At 40.5% G+C, this 22,008-nt stretch overlaps 1 protein-coding gene and 1 pseudogene across 1 annotated transcript in view; one reads left to right on the forward strand and one right to left on the reverse strand.

The window, feature by feature from the left end:
• The window catches only part of Yes1 (YES proto-oncogene 1, Src family tyrosine kinase), a 75,791-nt gene that overhangs the window by 40,257 nt on the left and 13,526 nt on the right, over positions 1-22,008 (reverse strand). The gene's annotated exons all lie outside the window — the stretch shown is intronic.
• On the forward strand, positions 11,173-18,479 carry LOC101711691 (calcium-binding tyrosine phosphorylation-regulated protein pseudogene; annotated as a pseudogene).

Consider the following 22,008-nt stretch of genomic DNA (forward strand, 5'->3'; position numbering starts at 1 on the left):
TGAGCATAAGCTTTCATTTCAGTTAGGTAATTACCCAGGGGTAAAAACTGCTGGATTATATGGGAGTAGAACTTCCTAAGAAACTACAAAACTTCTCCAAAGCAGCTTTAACATTTTTCATTCTATCAAAATGAAAATTTCAACTGCTTTGTGTTAACACTTGTTATTAACAGTTTTTTTAAAAAGTCACTCATAGGCATAAAGTGGTACCTCTTTGTAGTTTTAATTTACATTTCCTAATGTCTAAGCACTTGACACTGAACATATTTTCATGAGCTCATTTGCTTCTTAGCTATTCATTTCTTAGTGAAGTGTCTGTTCAAGTCAGTTCTTTACTTGGGTACTCTTTTTTTCTGTTATGTTCTGGAAACAAGAATACTTACTATGAGAAGCCAAGTATAGCAGTGCATACCTATAATCCCAGCACTACGGAGGCTGCTGCATAGTGAGTTCAAGGCCAGCCTGAACTACATAGTGAGACCCTATCTCCAACCACCACCCCAAAATAATATTTACTAATACATTTTTATATATTCTGTAGTCATGTTGTATCATATATACATCATTGAGAATTTAAAATTTTATGATTTGTCTGTTCTGAGAATTCTTCAACAGAAGACTTCCTATGTTTTCATCTAGAAATATGAACTCTTACATCACACGCCTACTGATCCATTTAAAGCTAAATTCCACAGATGCTGTAAAGCCAATATCCAGTTCTCTTAACTAGCATTTGTTGAAAAATTAAACATATCTCATTCAATTAACTTGGTACCTTTGTCAAAAATTACTATGTTTGCATCTATTTCTATATTTGTTCCATATCTATGTTACTGCCTTTCTTATTATAGCTTTGAAATCAGACAGTTTAAGACCTCCGGTTTTTTTCATCTTTTTCAAAATTGCTTTGAGTACTCTAGGCAGGAGTCAGCACATTTTCTCTTTAAAGCACCATATGATAAGTACCTTAAGCTTCAGACCATATGGTCTCTGTAAGGACAAACTGACTCTGTCCTGTTACTCCAAAGCAGCCATACATAATACATAAATATATTAAATATGCCAGGGTTGAAATAAAATAATTTCTAAAAATAGGCAGTGGGCCAGGTTTGGTCTGCAAGTCACAGTCTACAAACCATGCACTGGCATCTTTGTTATCCACACAAATTTTAGAATTAGTTCATCAGTCTCTCCAAAAATGCCTGCTGGGATTTTGACTGGGACTACACTAAATCCAAAGATCAATTTGGGGAGAACTGACATCTTAGGAATGTTGACCTCTTGGATCCATGAACATATTGCTACATTTATTTGGGTCTTACAAACTTCTCGGCAATTTTTTCTAGTTTTCTGTGTATAGGTCCTGCTCAATTTTTGCTGAATTTCATGGTTTTTTAATACTATTACAAATGGTATTACTTTATTTCTATTTCCAACTGTTCAACCTGTAGTCAGACACGTATACCGTGCAGTAACATTTGTATGCTGACTTCCTTACAGTGACTCTGCTTAAACTCACCAGTTTTACTAGCTAAAAAGGTCCCACAGGATTTTCTACTTTTAAGACTACATGTACAGATAAACTTTCCCAATGTGTGCGCCTCTCCCCTACTGCTTTATTGCACTGGGAAGTACCTCCAGCACAATGCTGACTAAAAGTCAGAAAAGAAAGCAGCTTTGCCTGGCTCCTGACCTGAAGAGGAAAGCATCCAGTCTATCACCCTCATTAAGTCACTGACTGAAGGATTTTCTGGTAGCCAACCTTCCTCAAGCTGAGAAAGTTTCCTTCTAATTCTTTGTTTGCTGAGAGGTTTAATCATAAATAGGGGTGCTGAGTTTCATAACAAGGTTTTCTACATGTTCTTAGATGATCGTGTAAGTCTTAGGGCCGGGGATTTAGCTCAGTGGTTCTGCTGCCTGCCTTGCAAGCCCAAGGACCCGAGTTCGATCTCCAGTACCAAAAAAAAAAAAAACCAAACAAAAACCATATGCCAGATGATCATGTAAGTCTTGTTTATTGAACTGATGTGATGAAACTATAGTAATTGATTTTTCAGTATTAAATCAAAGCTGGCACCTCTGCATTCTTGGGATAAAGCCCATTTAGTCACAGTATCAAATGGGTTTTATATATTTCTGAGAGCTAATATTTTTCTGTAAAATATTTTTGTGCTTGTGATCAAGAGACATACTGTTCTTTAGCAATTTCTGTGTTTTGGGAATCAAGGTAATGTTGGCCTCATGTTTTTTTTTTAAATTAAAAGGGTTTAAGATTGCTATTATTTCCTCCTTAAATGTCCAAAAGAATTCTCCAGTGAAGCTATTTGGGCCTGGAAATTTCAATTACAAATTCGATCTTTTTAATATATAGGTTTATTCATATTCTTGATTTTTTTTCTTGTATTACTTTGGTAATAACTTTCAAGGATTTGCCTAATTCATCCATGCTGTTAAATTAATATCAACATGATGTTTTCTATGAAATTCCTTTGGTAACCTAGTTCAGGCCCACCCTTCCCCAGCAAGACCCATATCCTCAGGGATCAACAGGGGCTTTCCCCTCCACTCAGTAAATGCTCAAGCCCTCTGTGACCCCGGCAGTCTGTCACCTCACATTAACTAAGTACCCTTCAGCTTTATAGTGTCCTTCTCTCTATATACATTCAGCAAAACCACAGAGAGTCCTGTGTACACTTTTAGCATTATGATTGTGTCCTTCTGCTAGAACTCTGCCCTGCAACTTCAGCTGCCTCCCATCCCTGCATTCTCATCTCCTATCTCTTCAAATCTCTGCCTTAGGCAGAAAGCTGAGGTATTTAGGTGACAGAAGAGTCATCAGATTTGCTTCCCTTCTTTCAGGGGTCACAGCCCTGCACTGCTGCTGTCCAATATGTATAAATGATTGTTTTAATTTATTTTGTCTGGATTTTCAGGGGTTTTTTGGCAGAGGAGGTATGGTCATTTAAAATGTTCTTGAAAGTCACAATCTGGAAAAATACTTCATTCCTTACTCTGAGAAGCAGGATGATTACAAGTTTGAGTCCAACCTGGGAAATTTAGGGAAACCCTGTTTGGAAAATATAAGGGCTGGAGATGCAGCCCAGTGCAAAAGCCATGGGTTAGGGCTGGGGATTTAGCTCAGTGGTTCCGCCACCTGCAAGGACCCGAGTTCAATCCCTGGTACCAAAAAAAAAAGCCATGGGTTAAATCTCCAGTACTTAAAAAAAAAATTAAGATTTTAAGTATTTCACTATAATCTGTTAAAGTACTGTACAGGATTTTTCTTTTGTATAATTCCAAGAAAGAAAACATTTTTAAAAGCACATCTTTTCCAGGAAGGTGGTAGAGTGCTGAACAGCAGGGAAACAGCCTCTGCAAGATTGATGCTGGAATACTGCAATGTGAGAAAAAGGAGTGAAGGGCTGGGGATTTAGCTCAGTGGTTCTGGCGCCTGCCTTGCAAACACAAGGTCCCAAGTTTGATGCCTGGTACCAAAAAAAAAAAGAAAAAGAAAGAAAACGGAGGGAAGTGGGTCCCCAGGACCCAGCAAGGATCTAAAACAAGAACTGAATCCCACAGGGAGAGAAGAGAGAGACTTCAAGGAAGAAGGAGGCCTGGCTTTCTTCCTGAGCCAACTTGCTGAGTAGAGGAGCAATTCGAACCTGCAGAGGCCTCCATGGAGAAGCGCACCAGCAGAACAGAGCAGCCGACACAGTGGACTGACACAGGGGACTGGCTGGCTGTCTTTGAGGCTATCTTGTTGCTGACTGTACTACTTTAGCCAAGGTGACAGAACTGTGCTAATCAGCTGTTCTTCCTGGTATGCCAGGACTGACACAGCCTGGGGTCATAAACAATACTACAGGCCAGTGCCAAAGAATCAAGGACTACACCAAATAGGCAGCAACTTCTCATCCCCAATAAATCAAAGAGGTAGGATCTTGCAACAGACTCAAAACCCAAAAGCCAGCTATTCCTGGAAGACATCTCTGAGAAGTAGTCATTTCCTAAGGGTTCTAAAAACTAGCAATAAAGCTACTTGCCTTAAGTAGTTTATAAGCATCAACCCAGGAATTAAACTAAAAGCACATCTTTATGTATCTGCTTAGTAAATCTAAATTTTATACTCATTTTAATGTTAGGCTTTTGGGGATGGAAAAGGGGGTTTATTATAAAGATAAATGTGGCAATAGGGAAGAGGAAACACCACCATATAAAAACCAAAAGCTACAAAATAGGTCTCATACAGATTAATTCCAAAAGTGGTTCAAGTTTGATTGCAGGTCTTGATACTGGACGATCACTGCTGCACTGTCAGGTGCTCACTGCCTCCTTACTGTAATGTGGACTCAACTCTATCCTGTATTTCTGAGGGTGTGTGTGTGTGTGTCGGCACGAGCACTGGTAGGGGTGACTAGTCACAGGGCCTCTGGCATGCTAGTCATATACTCCACCAGGGGGCTAAACCCCCAGGACTTGTCCTTGTGACGTTTTTAACCAACTACACCTCACGCTACTGACACAGCCATTCTCTACCTACCTCTTAACTTCTACTTACAATTTTTATTCGTTTGTGGGATATTCCAGGTTCTCAAATATTCCAATCACTGCCTGACTTGCCCATTTCCGACTCTGCATTTGAATGAACAAGATTAAAAGCAGAATACTGCTATCAATTTGCCTAACCTGTGAGGAGTTATGGCTTGGCTGATGGTTCATCCCGTGGTCTCCTTAAGAGGCTGTGGGTAATTTGACCCAGCTATTCCCCTGCTGGGTATCTTCCCCAAAGAACTAAAAGAATCCTACCACATGAAGGGAGGTGAAGGGGAAAGGAAAAGAGGGAAAGGAAAAACTATGAGAAAAGGAAAAAAAAATGGAAATGAAATCTATGTAAATAGGGAAGGGCGGAGGGGGTGAAGGGCGCACAGGTAATGGGGAAAAAATAAGAACCAAGATACATCATGTACAGGTACAAACACCCAATGATAAATGTAAACGAATTGTATACCTAAAATGTACCAATAAAAGAACTAAAAAAACCCAAAACAATCATACCACAGCGATATATGTGCACCTATGTTTATAGCGGCACAGTTTGTATAAGCTAAGGTTTGGAAACAGCCCAAGTGCCCATTGACTGGAGACTGGATAAAGAAAATGTGGTTTTTTTTATAAAATGGAGTACTACTCAGCCATAAAGAACGAGAAACTAGAGACATTTATAGCTAAATGGATGCATACTGAGGCCATACTCTTAAGTGAAATAAATAGGACATAAGTGTAAATACCAAATAGTTTCTCTAGTGTGAGAAACTGAAAGTGTAAATAAGGATTAAAATGATTATAATGAATAATTGATAATTTGAAATAGGACAAAAGGTCCAAAGAGGTAGGGATGAAGGGAGGGGAAGGGGAAAGGAAAGAAGGGAAAGGAAAAATTATGAGAAAAGAAAAAAATGGAAATGAAGTCTTTGTAAATAGGGAGGGGTGGAGGGGGTGAAGGGAGGGGAGGGGAATGGGGAAAATATAAGAACCAAGATACATCATGTACAGGTACAAGCACCCAATGATAAATGTAAACATACTGTATACCTAAAATGTACTGACAAAAAAACTTAAATTGAAAAAAAAAAAAATGAGGCTGTGGGTAATGACCTGGCTGATCACCATAATCTCTTCTGTATAATTCTTCTAGGCTGACTGTGATTGAACAGCCAGTATACACACACTTGAGCAAAATACACTAAGAGCAAGAACTTCTCAAATTCCAAACCAATTTCCACATTAGGTTTCTTTTTTTAAACAGAGATGAAGTCAGAGATCTGGAAGATTAATGTTTAATGCCGATCCAGCCCCACAAAGTCACTTGCCATTACCAGCAAGAAGAGCTGGGCAGCTGGGAGAGGGGTCTGCCTTGCTGTCTCATCACACTGGAACCCACCCTATTCTCACGTAACAAGCGAGCAAAGACAGGGTGGAATAACAGCAAGTTCTGAGGGGCACAGAAGTAAAACGGTCCTTTCCTATTTCTTATAGGCTGTCTTGTCACCCTCCAAAAGAAGGTAAATAACTGTACTCAAAAATATGAGTCGTGACTAGGCATGGTGGCACACGCCTATAATGCCAGCACTCAGAAGGGTGAGGCAGGAGGATCCCTGAGAGTTTGAGGCCGGCCTGGGCTACATAGTGAGATCAAGCCCAGCCTGAACTACATAGCAAGACCTCTCTCAAAAGTTTAAGAAAACTGAAAGACGCAGAGGACACCAGACAACCAGACCACCGTACTGAGTCCCGCCGCTCCCAGCCCAGAGGAAAGAGCTCCTGGCCCAGAGCAAGGGGCTTCCCGGCCACCATCCCTCCCACTGCTCCCAGCCCACAGGAAAGGGCTTTTGGGCCACCATCCCTACTGCTGCTCCCGGCCCCTGTTACACCTCTCCCAGCTCAGAGGAGGTAATCCATGCAGGTGCCAACAGCGCCCGCCCCCCCCCCCCCCGTCAAAATGAGAAAACACGTAAATAAGTCTCAAAACCAGACTTCCAGATCACCTACAGCAACCCCAAAGGGAAATGAGAAGGAACACTCTGATACTCAACCACCTGGACCCACTGAACTGGCAACAAAAGGGGATCTGGTAAAAATGAAATCAGAAATAATTTCTCAGATAACAGGAGAAATTGTGCTCCTAGTGCAAGACATGATTAATAAATCTAGAGAGGAGCTGAGGAACATGATGAAATCCCAACACAGGAAACAGATGGAATCCATAAAACAGACGCAAATAGATTTCCTGGAGATGAAAAACTCCACTGAGGGCCGGGGATTTAGCTCAGTGGTTCCGGCACCTGCCTCGCAAGAGCAAGGTCCTGAGTTCGATCCCCGGTACCAAAAAACCCCTAAAAACACAAAAACTCCATTGAAAGTCCACACAGCAGAATGAGCCAATGTGAGGACAGAATTTCAGATACAGAAGATAAGATTGCAATTAATGACCAGGAAAAGAAAAATTGCTTCAAAATTATAAGGGAACATGAAAAATCAATCCAGCAGCTGCTAGACCATGCAAAGAAGAATAACATGAGACTGATCAGAGTCAATGAGGAAACAGGAGAGAGTGCAGATGACATAAAAAAACTCTTCACGGAAGTAATGGCAGAAAACTTCCCAAGCAGGGGAAAAGAGCTTGACATACAGATAGGTGAGGCATATAGGACTCCAAATAGCCTAGATCAAAAAAAGTCTACACATAGGCATATGATTGTTAAGATTCCAGAAACTCAACAGAAGAACAAAGTTCTACAAGCAGTTAGAGAAAAGAAACAAATCACATACAAAGGAAAGCCCATCAGAATCACAGCAGACTTCTCAGCACAAACCATCAAGGCAAGAAGAGCTTGGACTGATGTATTCCAAGCCCTAAAAGAAAACAGCCTCCAACCCAGATTGATGTACCCTGCAAAACTATCTTTCAAAATGGAGAAATAAGATACTTTCATGACAAAGAGCACCTTAGGAACTTCATGAATACCAAACCAGCACTTCAAAGAATTTTATACAATATCCTAGGAACAAACATTGAGGATCACAACCCCAGGAAGCAAAGCAGAATGAACCCATGTGGCATGACAAGAAATTCATATAGAGAGGGGGAGAACCCAACAAAAAGAAAAAGTCATGGCAATGACAACTCAATACGTTTCAGTTATAACCATCAACATTAATGGTCTCAATTCACCAATCAAAAGAAATAGACTGGCAGAATGGGTCAAGAAGCAAAATCCTACAATATGCTGCATACAAGAAACACACTTAATTCAAAAGGAAACTCACAGACTGAAAGTTACAGGGTGGAAAACAATACTCCATGCAACCAGGGACCCGAAAAAAAAGCAGGAGTAGCTATCCTCTTTGCAGATCAAGACACAAGCTTCCTACTAGCTACAGATAAAATCACAACTCCTTAACTTGGTATCCCAGGCAAACAAGTCTAAATTTACTTTCCCATTCCGTTTTCTCTCTCACATCTTAGTCTTTCAAAACAGTCTTGGGGTTAGGGGAGACAAAAAAATCCACTTGGACATTAACTATGGGAACCAGGAAAGCCGGGGATTTAGCTCGGTGGCAACGTCCTGAGTTTGATTCCCAGTACTAAGGAAAAAAAAAAAAAAGAAAGGCAGGAGACAAACACTGTGTTTAGCAGAGAGAGCAAGATGTGCAAAAGCCCATACAGAAGCGAACAGAGCAGGGTTCTGTTTGGTTCTGTGGTTCCAGGGATTGAACCCAGGGCCTTTGCACTGAGGTACAATCCCAACCCTTTTTACTTCTTGAGACAAGATCTTGCTAAGCTGCCCAGCCTGGGCTCAACTTTGTGACCCTCATGCCTCCCACAGTTCTGGGATCATAGGCATGTGCCACCACATGTGGTCAAAGTGAGTTTTTATTTTTTGATACCGGGGATCGAACTTGGGACCTTGTGCTTGAGAGGCAGGCAGCAGCACCACTGAGCTACATCCCCAGCCCCAAAGTGAGTTTTTAAAACCATAGTAGTTCAGAAGTACAATTTAAAAATAAGAATGGATCCAGACATGGCGGCACACAACTAATATCACCACCCTGGGAGGCAGGGGCAAGAGGGTCACAAGCTCGAGCCCAGCCTGGACAATTCAGTGAGACTCTATCTCAAAATACAAAGGAGATGGGGATAAAGCTCAGTGTGAAGGCCAGGGGTTCATCCCAAATTAGCAGTCCCCCCAAAATGAGAACAAGAAGGGGAAAGATGAGTCCAGAATAGAGAGCAACAGGAAGAGAATCTATCCAGTAAGAATCTTTATTTCCTCCTTAATACAAACTGCAATGTGACCATTCATTTAATATTTTTTTGGTACTGATCTCTAACTCAGGACCTTGTGCTCTTGAGGCAAGCGGTGGAACCACTGAACTAAATCCCCGGCTCTATTCATTTAATTTTGGTTGAAAGAGTAAATCACAATTGTAACTTGATTCATTTCCATAAAACAACCTACCTAATATTTACATACCCTCAAAGAGTCAGAACAGCAAAAGATCCAGAAATACCTCAGAGGTTTTCCAACTACATAGTTCCTAACATACCAATTCTCTAAGTCAGATTAAAATGTTTCAACATTAGGTTGTCATATATTAAAATTATGTATAGTGTATGAGAAACTGCTTTATAACAGTATGTTTAGTAAAGTGTATTAAAGTATTTAAAAAATAATATTGTATTCCCACCGTGCTTTTTGTCTCCAGAGGATTTAAGTACTATTTAATCCCATCCCATAATAACTCTAGTGTATTACCAGGAGGAGCAGCCATGCTCTCCACTGTATGTTGGAGAACCTGAACTGGAGGGGGTTAAGGTCTTGGTTAAGGAGATGCAACCACATGGGAGTACAACCAGAAGCCAGGTCTTCTGCCCTGTAAGCTATATTCTTTGCACCACCCACACAACCACTGGGGAAGTGTTTATGACGTTTTCTGTTCATTGATAAGTTACTGAATAGTGGCCCTTTAGAGTTTCAATGTGCAACAGACACAAATCACTAACTTTGAAAACTGCCTCCCACCCCTCACCATGACCACAGTAGTTGCATTATCAGCAAGAGTAATATAAAATTCTCAAACAATATGACACATTTTTGAATTGTGAAATGGATTCAGATGTACATTACTTCTAACTTTAGCAAGCTAACCAGTTGTGACATATATGCTGTATCCAACTGGGGAGTGAGAGGGGGAAGGAAAGCCCTGGTTCAGCAACTTGCCCAGATGGCTCCAGTTTACAACAACCTTCTCAAGCTCAAAGAAATTCTATAGAAATTCTAGATTTAATTTCATAAGGCAAGAAATGAACGATCTCCATAGGTCAAAGAGCACCACAGGCCATAAACACACCCAGTCATTTTTCTTTCATTTGAAAGTCCCTTCCTTTTAGCATCAAGCACAAAGGGTAGGCAGGACCATAAAGAACTGAAAGCATGCAGAGAGGAGGAAGCAGCAGACTAGTATAGAGTGAGCACTTTGTCTTGGAAAAGCAAACAAAGAGTTTAATTTTCCAAGAGTCATCAGGGACTAGAAAATGTGAGCAATGGAAAACAGGGCTCACTAACGGTAGCAATTTTCTACCATCTTTTCTGTTTTGCACTTTAGCTAAACAAACAATTGACCTTAAAGAATAAGTGAACCAACTTGTTCTAAACACTGGAGTCTCTCTCATTAGTGAAGCCTGTCAGAGTCTGCTGCGAGAAAGGCCTGATGTAAAGAACCCTGAAGCCTACTCCACAGCTTGTAAAAAGCAACCTAACAGGGCTGGGGACCCAGTTTAAAGGTAGAGCCCCTGCCTAGCATAGACTAGGTGCTAAGCTCAATCACCAGCACCTCAAAACCAACCACTCACAAATGAATGTAAAGCCTTATGATTTTTAAAAACTTACTAAATTCAATTAAAATACATTTGAATGTAAAAGCTAATTACACTTTAAACAATTATTTAAAATCGCCTGTTGGAAGGTACCTGCAAAGTATTAAGCATCACTCACTCCTCATATTCAGTCAATTTTTTTAAAATGCTGACTTTATATCTATCTTAAGAATTTTTATCATCAAAAGTTTTTCACATCTTATCTCCTATCTTTTGTCAGGACTTCTGACGGGTAAATTATAGTGAACAATGACTACAGTGAACAATCTACTTTCAGGACCTTATGGTAATTAATGGTCCTCCAACACTGCATGGTCTCTTTCATTGGTGTGCAATTATTTACCTAACAACATCTATCTCCCTTCTGCTTTTTTATCTTTTAAAAAAAGACTAAAGACAGAAAAAACTGAATTTAGTTTATAAAACTAACCTGAAGTTCTTTAATTTTCCTGAACTTCCTGCAATACTTACTTTACTACCATTCTCATGTTGTAAAGATACCTTGAGTTTCAATGTGTGTTCCACTCAATAGATTCAAAACAAAATATTTGATATAAAAATTAAACACAACTATGAATGCAAATGAATGCAGCAAACCTAGGAAGAGGTTTTGGTAATGAAGCAACAAGAGGAATAGCACAGTGTGTTTCAGAAACCAAAGTCATGATGGCAAGGAGGGCTGGAGATGAAGGTGGGGAGGCAGGACAGGAGGCCAGTCCTCACAGGGGGAGCCCATGGACCATTCCGACCTCTGCCAGCTCTGGGTGCAGGTCTTGTACTTTGTTAAACCATCAGCCTTTTCTCAAACTCAAGGTAACATATCTAGTAATGGGTTAAGAAGGAAATTATGAAAAATGAGTTTTGATTGGCATCCAAGAACTTAATTGTAGGGCTGGGGATTTAGCTCAGTGATTGTGGCGCCTGCCTTGCAAGCTCTAGGTCCCGAGTTCGATCCCTGGTACCAAAAAGAAAAAAAGAACTTAATTGTAACTTTTCTTTTTTTCCAGTTGTTAAAACTTTATTTTGAAATAATTTTAGATATATAGTTGTAACAAATTTCTCCTAAACATTGTCCTTGATTACCTAACAGTTTTGTTACCTAATATCCCTTTTTTCTCAAGCATGATGCTATATTATTTTAGTTTTGTTAGAGTTTAATACAAAGTTTTGAAATGTTTGCTTCAAAATTTTAACTGCTCAACATGTTGAGATATTTTTATTTCAATTTTTAATTTCCATTAAGAAAATTCTGCCCTGTTATCAGTAAATTTTTTTAAATCTATGGATCTGGTACACATTAAGTATTTAATAAATGTTTGACACTCAATTTTCTTAGCTTTTATTTCATTCAAAATCAATGTTAATTTCATAGCTACTAACTAGGTAAAAAAATAAGATATATAAAGTACCAATTCTGCTTTTTTATTTTTTTTATTTTTTGGTACCGGGGATCGAACTTGGGTCCTTCCGCTTGCGAGGCAGGTGGCAGAACCACTGAGCTAAATCCCCAGCCCTGCTTTTTTAAATAGGCTTTCTTTTTCTTCTAAAAATAAGTTTATAGAATAATGGTAATTATACATAGAAGAGCAAAAACAAGCAATAATTTTCTAACAATTTGTTTGGAAAAAAAATGACCCTACTTTTTAAATAAATGGAAAAAGTCTCCCAGATCATCTAAAATATCAAAATGTATGGGATGCCTACAAGCATTGTTTCCAAGAAAGCCAAAGGGTAAAGAAGAAAGCCCCGTTCTCATTTTATCCCAGTATACACTCTCTATAGAATGCGTCTTTTATCTGGTACAGCTGTCTACTGGGCATCTAACCTGTTAAGAGTATCTTCTAGGAATCTCATATTTATCATGTCCAAAATGGGACCTGTCATCTTCCCTATAATCCATTCTTCCTTCTCTGTGATCCATGTCTCCAGTAAACGGTAAGCACAGTGCTTCATCCAACCCACTGCCTTAGAAACCTGAGAGTCATTTTAAACTCCTACCCCACTACACCCTACACCAGTGATGAAGAACCTCTTAGGAGTTTTCAGTGATAACAAACAGCCAGTTTCAGCAAACCTGCCATAGGTTCACCACTACTGTCCTACACGGGTACATCCCATCAGTCACTGAGACCTGAACATACTACCCTGTAATCTACAAAAATTCCTCCTCTCCTCCCCCAACCAATACTACTTCCCTAAATTACTAATCATTTACTGTCTAGATCAGTGGTGGTGAACCTATGGCACAAGTGCTGCAGTGGGCTGTTACCACTGAAGACTCTAAAAGGTTCACCATGACTGGTCTAGATTATTGCAAAAGCCTCCTTAACTGACCCATATCTCTGATTACAAGTCTTGAATGGCCTGGACATCTTTCCCTCCCTCTCCCAATATAAAGTACACATTTACATGGAAGAGAAGTCCCTGCATGGTCTGCTTTACTTCTCTCTGCTGGCTCTTTCCACTCCTCTCCTTGGACTGTAGCTCTTAGCACACTGAATTTCTTTTAGATTCTCAAATGTACCATATTGTTTTTATTAGTGTTTGGCACAACCTATCTCCATCTTTGCGCTTAGCTTAAGACTCCCAGGTCTTAGGGCTGGGGATTTAGCTCAGTGGTTCTGCCACCTTCCCCCTCAAGCGCAAGGACCAGTTCAATCCCTGTACCAAGAAACAAAACAAAACAACAAAACAAGATTCCCTGGTCTTAAGTCTTACCTTAAACATTCAAGGAATTCTCCCTGACCTCCCATGCTATTTTATAGCATATTCTACTTCTTCTTCCACAGCATTTACGTGAATTCTCACTGCCCAACTGTCTCTATTCTTCTCTGAACTGTGATATCAAGTGTATTTTGTCTCTCTAAAAGCTTAGTCAAGTGTCTGGCCCATAACCAATACCCAATAGGCATTTCACAGAATGGATGAATGAGAACTGACTTTGGAATTAGATCTACATTTCAATTCTGGTTTCATCACTTATTAGCTATTGTGATCCTTGATTAAATTACTTAATCTTTCGTAAACCTGAGTTTCCACGTTTTCTTCAGAGGAATAATGCCTATCTTACAAGGGTCTAAGAATTAACTAATACACGCAAAGCAACCAAAACATACCCTTAACAAAGGCAGGCATTTAGTTAAGACTTCTGCCTGTAAGGACACAATCTGCACACAGGTATCCTAAACAAAAATGGAATTTTTATAGAAACTGTAGAAGTGCCAGGCATGGTGGTGGTGCAAGCCTACAATCTGAGCACTTGGGAGGCTGCAGCAGGAGGATCACCATGAGTTCGAGGCCAGCCTGGGCTACATAATGAGTTTGAGGACAGCCTGAACTACATAGTGATACACTGTCTCAACCGCCACCCCACCCCCCAAAAAAAAGGAAAAAGAAAAAAAAGAAAGATTACAGAAGTCCTTCATGGAATTCAGGGTCATAAAGGAAAACTAGAACGAGGAATGTTAAGTCTAGAAATTTAGTTACTTCTTTCTGCTAGCCCCTCTCTATAACACCCTTCCCTGCACCATCTCTTCTCCCTTCTATCCCCCCTCCAAGTTTTTGTCTCAGTCTCTTTCTCCTCTGCCATTCTATTCACCTGCTTCATTCTATTCTCTGTGGCAAAATGGCTTTTGCAGTTCTTCACTTCACAGGGTAAAACGTGACTGTTAACACTTGGGAGGCTATGGCAGAAGGACAAGGATTGGGAGGCCAAGGCCAGCCTGGGCTACATAGTGAGACCCTGTCTCAAAAAAACCAAACCAAACCTCTTCTCCCAAATCCCAAACATAGTTGTCAATAGTTCCAGAGCTGTAATCTTAATTTTACAGCTAGACTAAGGGGGCTCTAGGCTTTAATTCCAAATTCCTAAAGGACCATGAGTTGGTCCTCTCTAGCCAAGAAGTGGGCTTGCTGCTGTTTCCATAACAGGTCCCACTTTAACCATGACACAGCAAAAGGGGTCCTAGGAAACGAGGATGTGGGCAATCAAAACACTTAAAGAGTTAACAATTACATCTATTCAGTAAAAGCTACTAACAGTTCAGGAGAACTGTTCTACTTAAGTGAACTAGCTACAGCAAGAATATATGAGTAGTCATAAGTTTAAAATTATACTTCTGTGATTTTATATGAATGGAAAAGTATATCAATATGCAATATATAAAGGAATTATTTTCTCTTTAACTTTCTAAACTTCTAATTTCAATAGCTAATATTGCCAAAAATTGTATTTTTTAAAGAAAAAGGATTTAATTATACTCTTTAAAGATTTTATGAAAATATACACCAAATAAGGTTTTGCTTCTTTTTATGTGTTTTGGGTGTTTTTTTTTCTGGTATCAGCAATCAAACTCAGGACCTTGCGCTTGCCAGGCAGGCACTGAGCCCTATTTTTTGTATGTGTTAAAAATGCAAAATATACAAGAAGGGGGGTCAAAGATTTAGTTCAGTGGTTCCACCGCCTGCCTCACAAGCGCAAGGTCCCGAGTTCAATCCTCAGTACAAAAAAAAAAAAAAATACACACACACACACACACACACAAACGCACAAGAAATCTGCCTCGCCAAGTACAAGGTCCTGAATTCAATCCCCAGTAGCAAAAAACCCAAATAAATAATAAAAATTATACAGCATATTTTAGCTAAGGATGCAAAGAGAAAGTTGGGGAAAGATCTCCAAAGTACAATTTAAAATTTAAACTAGCTGGGTGTGGTGGCACACATCTGTAATTCCATCACTACGGTGGAAGGCTGTGGCAGGAGGATCCCGAGTTCAAGCCCAGCCTGGGCACTTTAGGAATTAACTTAGTGAGACTTTGTCTCAAAGATAAAATAGTCATAATAATAAAAAAAAGTGGCAGGGATGTAGCTCAGTGCAAATCCCTTTCTTTCAGTCCCTAATACCACAAAATAAAATCAAATTTAAAGTAACACACTCTAAATGTCTCCCTAAATCTTACTCTAATCTGAAAGAAAACCCTTCTAAAAGTGGGAAAAAAACCCCAGGAAAAATCATCACATCTTTTATAGCATTCTAGCAATAAATATGGACATAATGTTACAACAAAATTGATTCTGAAAATTCAATTTAGTTGAATTAGAAAAACCAGGATGAAATAGCTGTGAGTGAGCTCATAGCATATCCACCTCCCCCACCACCTTCTAACAGATTTTTCTAAGCTTCTATTTATCACAGTCTAGTTTTTCACTTGGCATTAATATTTGTAACTTACAATTAACACTAAAAGTTACTTGGAGGATAATAATAATTTTCTTTCATTAAATGAAACAGATATGGTATTGGTGGAACTGCCCTAAATTTCATATTGGCTAAAAAAAATGTCATTTTAAGATATATTTTGTCATACATGTGGCCAAAACTTTTCTGTAACTCTAAATGTCCACAAAACATTAAATAAATGTCCAATCTCTTGCATTAAGCATTTTAATTCTTTATTAACTACAGATTTCCTATGTGCTCACAATATTAAAATTGAAATACGGATGTACATAAGTAAATGCCCTAGATGCACTAACTTATATAATCCATGCAATAGCCACTGGAGATATGTCCTATTATCCCTGTTTTACAGATGAGGAAACTGAGGCCCAAGTGGTTAAGTAGGTTTGGATTCCATGTCACAAACTAGTGACAGCCAGAAGCTGAAAGTGGACTCAGTGTCCATTAATTTTCTAGTTTCCCTTAGTTGTTGCTACAATAAGCTACCACGAATTTGGCGGCTTCAAACACTACAAATGCCTTCACTGTAAAGTTGAGAATTCGGACATGAGTCTTCAGGGGCTAAAATCAAGGTGTCAGCAGGACTGCATTTCCTGAGAGGATCTATTATCTTGCCCTTCCCAGCTTCCAGGCACCACCTGAATTCCTTGGCTCTTAGGCACCTTCCTTCATCTTTTTCTTTTTCTTTTTTTTTTTGGTACCGGGAATAGAACTTGGGTCCTTGCGCTTACCAGGCAGGCAGTGGAACCACTGAACTAAATACCCTACCCACCTTCCCTTATCTTTGAAACAGCAACATTGTTTTTCTTCGCCTCTTGGGGACTGAACTCAGACAATCTACCACTGGGCTATAGTTCAGGCTAGTTTATTTTTTGGAGATAGGGCCTTGACACATTGCCCAGGCTGGCTTCAAATTTGTAATCCTTCTGCTTTGGCCTCCCAAATAGTGAGATTAAGGGTTTGCTCCCTGACTCCTCTTCGCTCTTAAAATCCCCTTTATTATAATGGACCCTGGATACTCCAGGATTCACTCCCTATTTTAAAATCATTCTATAAGCAACCTTCACTCCATCTGCCACTAATTCTCTATGCCTGCAAGAGTGTGAATGTACCCACCAAAACCCATACTTAAGTTTAATTCCATTGTGAGGTATTAAGAGGTAGGATGGACCAGATGAGGCCTTTAAGAGGTCTCATCCAGGAGTACGTTGTAAAGGAGCATGAATGGGTTAACCCATTCACGGATTAATGGGCTAATGGCTTGTCTGAAGACTGGGTCTCTTCTCAAAGCCAGCTGGGAGGGACTTCGGGAAAGATGGCACACTGGCAAACAGCAGGGAAACTCACTACCCCACTGTCACAAATAGATCATCTAAAGCCGGGCATGGTGGTGGACCCCTGTAATCCCAGCACTTGGGAGGCTGAGGCAGGAGGATCGCTGCGAGTTCGAGGGCAGCCTGGCCTACATAGTGAGTTCACTGTCAACCTTAAACTACAAAGCGAGACCCTGTCTCAAAAAAAAAAAGATCAACTAGACAAAACAAACAAAAAAACCAAGGCAATATCGGAATTGAACCAAAATTTTTAACACTCTGTAGCTAGCTGTCTACAGTGTTCTACCCCACAATAACAGAATACCCATTCTTCTCAGTTGCACATGGGACAGTCTCCAAAACAGACCACATACTAGCTCACAGAACATGCTTAAGTGAACGTAAAGGAATTAAAATTACCCCATGAAGAGGACAATATTGCTGGGCCACAATTCATCAACAAAAGCACCCAGTTTCCGTTAGACTGTGCTGAGCACCGACAGCCCGAGGAGAAGGCTGAAGCAGCTCATGGTCCTTCTTCCAAACCGGCCACCCCCAAGGCCACCAGCCCAGCCCCATCGCCATCTCCAGCACCCGTCTCGGCAGAGTTCGCTTATGTTCCTGCTGACCCGGCTCAGCTTGCCGCTCAGATGCTAGGTAATGTTGCATCTACTCATTCTCATGAATCTGATGTATCAATGGTGGACACGGCGACCAGTATGCTCATTTTTACCGAGGAGGTGCTGAGCGCAGAGGTTGCTGAGGAAGTGGTGGTGGCTGCCCCTCTGGGGTGCCCCGGAGAGGTGCAGGTTGTAAGCCAAGCATCTGTGCAGGTAGATGCGGGTCCTAAAGCTAAAGACTATGAGGCTGAACCATCCACGGCTTCCTCAGTCTCCTTTGCAGGCTGACACCCTGGTCACATCAGCCCTTCGCATATCATCTATATATAACAATGCGCCTGTCACTGAAGGAGTTGTCTATGTTGAGCAAACCCCTGTTCCCGAAAAGCAGCAGTCACCACCAGGTAGTCCCAAACTTGTAGTATACGAGATGGCCTCAGGCATGTGCAAAAAAGAGTCTGTAAAACTTGCAGAGGCAGAGAAGACAAATTACCAGCCCTTAGTCCATATGGAGGTAGAAGCTATAGCACTGCTCTCTAACTCCCATTTGCAAGGTCAGCCGGAGGCACCTGCAAAACCCCTGGATGCAGAGGACCTTGTTGAAACAGGTCCCGAAGTCTGCACCTTGAAGTGGAGATCATGTCCGCAGACCTTGACAAACCTGGGCAGGAGGAGTCGCCCCAGGAGACAGAGGGCAAGCAGTGCCCCCAGGGGCGGCTGCAGCAGTGCACACAGGTGCAGCTGCAAGATCATCTAGCGGCCCCCTTCCCTCTTGTGCTAGAAGGTCTTACTGAGCCAGAAATTGAACCAGAAGGGGAAGCAGCACCTGAACAGGTTTGGTGAGGCCAGCAATAGCAAAAGGCGAAGCAGGACCACCACCATATTCTAACAACACGTGGATTCTTTATTGTCTAACTGATAAGAATCAACAAAGCTGCCCATCACCGCCACCTGCACCTGGGCCTTTCGCCCAAGCAACCCTCTATTTATCTAATTATAAGGATCCACAGTTTCTGCAGAATTCACCAAAAGTTACTTTTCCTTACGTGATGACAGACGACAGCAAGACCAGTTGCCCACCTTTTGTTTTAGTAGGCTCAAATGTTCAGGAAGCACAGGATTTGAAATCTCTTCCTGGACACACTGTTGTCTCACAGTCAGATGGTGTGAAGAGATACGCTATCGTACATGTACCCATTGCTGTTGCTGCAGACCAGAAATTCCAGAAACACACCCGGAGTCCCCAGAATGCTAGTCCTCCCACAAGTGGACACGATGGCCCCAGGCCACAAAGCCCAGTTTTTCTTTCTGTTGCTTTCCCAGTAGAAGACGTAGCTAAAAAAGGTTCAGAATCTGGTGACAAACACACTCCTTTTGGAAGTTACGGTATTGCTGGAGAGATTACTGTGACCAGTGCCCATGTTCGCAGAGCAGAACCTTAAATCTGGTAGGTAAATTTTCCTACCATAATACAGGGCCTTAATGTACTTGAGTTCTCAGCATTTTGATGTGTCAATCTAGAGACAGATATTTTAAAACAGTGAAGTGATAAAATGAGTTGGGCATTTATTAGTGACTAGTAGGCAGTTGGAGACAACCCATCAAATTAAGTATGCCTGAATATGTGAACCAAGCAACCCTGCCACCTTTTGAGTATGTGGTAGATTCTAAGAGGAGATGGATTTTTAAAAGGACAAGATCATCTGGAGATTGCTCCTGGAGAGCAAGAAAAGAGTTGATACTACTTTAGGGATTACATATGGCACACTCAGTAGATACACTGGAGAGTTAAAATGACAACTGGAATTTTTCAGTACTGAACGACAACAGTAGGGTGAGCAGACCATGGAATCTACACGTTGCTGGCCTTTTCTGTCCATATGTATTTGGGGCATGAAAGTGTAAAAAGCACAGGTAACTAACTAAGAGCTTAGAACAGGATGAGCTGAACCTTGGAATTCTGACCTTCCACTTATTTAAACAATTTAATTGTATATATTATTCCTAACAGATGCTGAAAATGACATCGAGTCGTCAGTCAAGGTGCAGTCGGCCACCAAGCATTAATATATCAATAAACTTCCTGCAAGCATTAAAAAAAAAGCAAAGTCAACACTCAAAAATCAATAGCATCCCTGTACATAACTCAATGAGAAATCAGGGAAAAAACATTCTTCTCAATAGCATCTAAGAAAATGAAATGCCTAGGAATCAACCTAATGAAGTTGTGCTAACCAACCCGACTCCATCTTGAGTCTCACCACCACTGTGTGCTTCTGCTTGGACAAAGCACCCAAAACCCACATCCTGTTTGGCAGTAAACTTGCTGCACTTGCAGGATGTTTTGTAGCTCACCTAGTGTGTGAAACTTCTTTTTGACCCCCCACCCCCATCCCACTAAACTGGCATGGTTCTGCTTCTGTAAAATTCCACTTGCTCTCCCCTTGAGCCCTCCCCAATTGAAAGCATGATTTAAAAGGAGAAATCAAACCGCTTCTCAGTACACTGGCCCCATCTCAGTCAACAGTTTTAACAAACAGACTCAAATCTGACAAAGAGCGTGGGGCATCTCTATAGTTCTAACTTGCTCGGGTAGAACAAAGCAAAAGATCTTTACATTGAAAACTACACTGATCTAAAAAGGGAGATCAAATGGGATATCAGAAAATGGAAAAACATCCTTTGATCTTGGGTAAGAAGAACCAATACAGTGAAAATGCCATACTTTCAAAATTGTTACACAGATTTAATGCAATCCCAATCAAAATACCAATAACATATCTCACAGAATTAGAGAAAACAATCCTAAAATTCATTTGGGACTGGGCTTGGTGGCACACCCTTGTAATCCCAGCATTCGGGAGGCTGAGGCAGGAGGGTGGCTGGGAGGTCAAGGCCAACCTAGGCTACACAGTGAGATCAGGGTCAGTTTGAACTACATAGTGAGACCCTGTCTCAACAAACAAACAAACAAACATTTGGAACCAGAAGAGGCCTAGAATAGCAAAAGCAATAATGGGCAGCAAGGCAAGGCAGGGGGCATCACAACCCCCAACTTGAAATTATACTACAAAGCTACTGTGATAAAACAGGATGGTCCTGGAAGGATTAAAAAAAAAACAAAAAACTCCCCACAGACCTGGGGATAAACGAAACAGATTAGAAGATACAGAAACAACTTCAAACACATTCAGCCACCTTATCTTTCACAAAGGAGCCAAACCCCTTCACTGGAAGAAAGATAACCTTTTTAATAAATTGTACTGGAAAAACTGGCTTTCCACATGCCAAAGATTAAAACTAGACCCATATCTATCACCATGCACTAAACGGTTAAAACAGAAACACTCAAAAACACTCAATTTGCTGGAAGATAGAATGTGTAACTCTTGAAGACATTGGTGTAGGCAAAGACTTTATGAACAAAACCCTGACTGCATAGGAAATACCACAAAGAATCAACAACTGGGATCTCTTTATTAAAAAGCTTTTTCACAGCAAAAGAAACCACCATCAGAGTAAAGAGACAACCCACAGTGTGAAAATTTTTTTGCCAGCTCCTCACATAAAGGACTAATATCTAGAATAAAGAACTGAAAAAAATCAGATTCCCTCAAATTTAAAGACCCAATCCAAAAATGGGCATCTGATATGGATAGGCACTTCTCAGATGAAGTACATACAGCAAATACACATAAGAAAAAATGTTCAACATCACTTGTCATTTGAGTTTTGCAAATTAAAACAATGCTGAGATTCTATCTCACTCTAGAAAGAATGACTATTATCAAGAAATTAACCAATAACCAATGCGGGAGGGGTTGTGGGGAAAAAGAAACCCTGCTCCACTACTGACGGGAGTGTAGACTGGTGCAACCACTGTGGAAATCAGTGTGGAGATTCTCCAAAAACTAAAATTCAATGAGAAAGAAAGGTTCCATCTGACCCAGCTATTCCCCTTCTTGGTATCTTCCCAAAATAATTAAAAGCATCATACCACGGCAATATATGCACACCCATGGTTATAGCGGCATAGTTTGTAATAGCTAAATCTTGGAAACAGCCCAAATGCCTATTAACAGATGAATGGATAAAAAAAATGTGGGGTTTTTTTTTTTAATATAGTGGAGTACTACTCTGTCATAAAGATAAACTTGGGACATTTCTAGCTAAATGGATGCACTTTTAAGACTATACTCTTAAGTGAAATAAATCCAACATACATGTTTCTCTGGTGTGAGAAACCAAAAGTTTAAATAAGGACCAAAGTGTATAATAGATATTTGGAAACAGGGAGAAAATCTTCAAATGAGGAGAAAAAGGGAGGGGGGAGGGGGGAAGAATGGAGAAAAAAGAAAAAACAAAGAGAATAGAAGAAAAAATGGAAACAAGTTT

Source organism: Heterocephalus glaber, unplaced genomic scaffold, assembly GCF_053883595.1.
Source record: "Heterocephalus glaber isolate CG9 unplaced genomic scaffold, H.glaber_assembly_v1.0 deba00000331, whole genome shotgun sequence".
Lineage (NCBI taxonomy): Eukaryota > Metazoa > Chordata > Mammalia > Rodentia > Bathyergidae > Heterocephalus > Heterocephalus glaber.